The following is a 3,695-nucleotide window of genomic DNA, read 5'->3' as shown; positions in this document are numbered from 1 at the left end:
GGCATTATTTTTTAATTATAAAAAAGAGTCTAATGACTCTTATAAAACCTTAAAACATTCTTAAATACTCTCTAAAAGTATTCTTAAATTAAATAGACTATTAATACTAATATAAAATTTTTCAACTAGGATATCACAATACATATCATGTGTTTTCTTTTATAGAAATTAATTCATATCCCTTTGGGGTTGGAACATGGAAGAGCGCCTTTAGCTCTCTCATCAATAAAAGTCATTCATACTGACAAAAATTAAATGGCATAAAAGTTGAGTAGAACCTATAGTAGAGATCCCAATGCCATCAACATCAAAACCTGTAGAGCAATTTTATCATTATAAGAAAAAACATGAAAAGCAATGGGTTGAAGAACAAACACTGGCTTATAAGTAAGAATACTCCATTCCTATACTCATCTTTCTTTGAAGGAAGTGAATTTTGACTTTAAATGCCCTAGTGACCCCATCTTTTTTGTTTGTTTCTTTGTTTGTATTAGTTGCTTCTGTTTGTCCATTAGGAAGTGTTTGAATAATGCACTCAGAAGATGAATGAGAACTCCTGGGGCTTTCCTGTTTATTTGACTTTGTTTTATTTTCCCTTTTTAAAATTTAAATAATTTATTCAGATTACATCTCAATTGCTATCCTTCATGTGTGTGTTCCCGTTCCCCCTCCCTCCCTCTTTCACCTTAGTTTTTTAGTTTGTACAGCTCTAAATTCTGTACTGTGTAAGCCTTAAAATTACTTTATTGATTATAAAACAGTAATTATGAAGATTTGCACCTTTGTTAATAGCATATGGATAAATTAAATATGAAAAACACTATCAATATCAATAAATGAAGACAATGGCATATTCAAACATTCTTATAATAACACTTATGTCCTATCTATCTCTCATCTATCTATCTATCTATCTATCATCTATCTATCTCTATCTATCATCTATCGATAGCTTCACTTATGTGAAACTTATGTCCTATACAACTCTCATCAACCTATCCCTAACCTGTCTTTCTATCATCTATCATTATCTATCTGTAATCCATCTACAATCTATCATTTATCTCTCCTATTTACCCATCAATCCACTCATTAATTCATCTATTTATCTCTGTTTCATCTACAATTCCTTTGATGTTTTCTATTATTCTACTTTCTGCTCCCTCATTATTTTCAGGTTTCTGTATTTGAATTCTTTTATACAATGAGTTCATTGGATCTAATACATATTCTCGAGATAGTTCTTATGCCTAGTTCCATGTTTCAGTAAAGCAAATTATATTAACTTTTAAATTTGATACTTTGGTGGCCATGAATAATGAAAACACTGTGCCATCATTTATTAGATTTATTTCCCTGGAGGTGAGGGTATAGAGACAGTTAGACAGAAACTTTTAAAACAATAATTCATTTTTAAAATACCAGAACTCATCTACATTCTGCATTTTAAATCCTTTTATGCTTCAGATCCTTCACTCTCACAACAGTTTGATCTTTTTAAAATATATTTTATTAATTTATTCATATTACATCTCAATTGTTATCCCATCCCTTGTATCCTCCCATTCCTCTCTCCCTCCCATCTTCCCCTTACTCCCCTCCCCTATGACTGTGAGTGAGGGAACCTCCTCCTCCTGTATATGCTCATAGAGTATCAAGTCTTAAAAACATATAACAGTTACTTTATTTTTTTATTTTTATTTTATTTTTTTATTAATTTATTCTTGTTACATCTCAATGGTTATCCCATCCCTTTTATCCTCCCATTCACCCTCCCTCCCATTTTCCCATTATTCCCCTCCCCTATGACTGTTCCTGAGGGGGATTACTTCCCCCTGTATATGCTCATAGGGTATCAAGTCTCTTCTTGGTAACCTGCTGTCCTTCCTCTGAGTGCCACCAGGTCTAACACTGATATTTTCAATTCTCAAATGTGTCCACACAGGTCTCTTACTTCCATGTCACTTTCTGTTGTTGCAGAACAAAATTTAGTATTTTAGTGACTCTATTGACAGTGCACTCAATCATTTTTGTTTTGATGCCTATTAACATAATATTTGAATTTTAATATCTATCTGAGGAATGGCTACAGCTCTGAGGTGAGGACGAGCGGCTCCTGTGGCATCTGGAGGAGAACCGAGGGACTATGGTAATTAGAATTAACAGAGTTTATGGGGGAAATCACTCAGTAAAAATGTAATCAAAATGTTATCAAAAGCTATGGATGCATTGAAATCGGATTAAAAATAAAAGTTCCGACCATTATGATTAGATGTGAAGTCCCAGGGATATTCTGTACAGGTGCTGACCTTAAAGAAAGAGCCAAAACGCATTCAAATGAAGTCCATCCATTTGTCGCCAAAATACAAGCCATGATCAATAACAATGCTCACCTTCCTAGGCCCGTGATTGCAGCCATAGACGGAGTTAATGTCTGGTGTTGCCCTAGAAGGGGGATCTTGATGTGGCTTTAGTATGCGATGTTTGAGTACCAGCCGCCTCTGCAAACTTTGGTCTGGTTGAAATAAAGTTGTCAATTATTCCTGGTAGAGGAGGATGCAGAGAATGCCACCTGCCATCAGGATGTTCCTGGCCAAGAAACTCATCTTCTTTTTTTTTTTTTTTCAGTGCTTGATGGTCAAGAAGCTAAAGCTGTTGGCTTGAACAGCTATGTGTTACAGTAAAACCAATATTGAGACGCTACCCACAGGAAGACTTTGGACCTGGCGAGAGTTTCTACCTCAGGGCTCTATTGCTATGAGCGTGGCCAAACTAGCAAATTACCAACTGATAGAGGTCAACTTAGTGACGGGCTTAGCCATATAAAAAGCTTACTATGCTCAGACCATCTCGACGAAAGACAGAATGGAAGGTCTTCTTGAATGAGAAAAGACCCCCCTTACTAAAAAAGAGAATAAGAGGAAAGCCAGTGGTGACCTACAGTGCTGGAAGAGTCTTTCAGATCCACCCTCTGCTTGCCACAGTGAATCTCAATGACCAAAGTGGAGTGTGAGTTCTCATTATGCCTGAAGCAAGCCCATCTGTGCTCAAGCCACTGTGTGCCATGCCATATTTACTTAGATTTATAAAGCTAGCAGTGTCTGTGGTCAAAACACATAAAAAATTTGTGTGTGTTTTTAATATTTCCCAGATATCAGGTGTTCTGTCATTAAATTTTTAATGTGAAAAATTTATATTGCACACTCTAGGAAATAATTGATTGTATGTCTACTGTGTGTCATTAAGAAAATAAACCTATTTCTATATACTAAAAAAAAACTCTATCATCCAATTCCATAGGAAATATATAGTTTCTTATTTTGTTTAGAGTAGAAATTTTTATACACTATATTTTGATTATGACTCATCCCTCCCCAGTTTCTCCCAGATATCCCATGACCTCCACATTCACCCAAATATATACTCTTTATTGCTCTCTCATTTTTGTGTGTAATGAATTTGATATATATATTAGTGCCTTCAACTTAGCGTTCTCCAGGTTAAATGTATGGAACTAGAAATGATGATCCTGAGTGAGTTAATCCAGTCCCAGAAATAAACACATGGTATACACTCACTTATAATTGGACATGAGCCCAACAGGTATGTCCTCTGAGAGTCTTTATTCATAGGGAGATTGGAACAGATACTGGGACTTCCTATTGGGACTCTAAGTGAGAGAGGTATGGAAAAAT

General features: G+C 35.3%; 1 pseudogene; it reads left to right on the top strand.

Annotated features, from left to right (window-relative positions):
• The first annotated feature begins 2,205 nt into the window (after nucleotides 1–2,205).
• Nucleotides 2,206–2,886, top strand: LOC127199646 (methylglutaconyl-CoA hydratase, mitochondrial-like; annotated as a pseudogene).
• Nucleotides 2,887–3,695: the final 809 nt, after the last annotated feature.

The sequence above is a fragment of the Acomys russatus genome, chromosome 15 (assembly GCF_903995435.1).
Source record: "Acomys russatus chromosome 15, mAcoRus1.1, whole genome shotgun sequence".
NCBI classification, from domain to species: domain Eukaryota; kingdom Metazoa; phylum Chordata; class Mammalia; order Rodentia; family Muridae; genus Acomys; species Acomys russatus.
The sequence above is the reverse complement of the archived record's forward strand: the minus strand, read 5'-3'. Positions and strand labels throughout refer to the sequence as shown.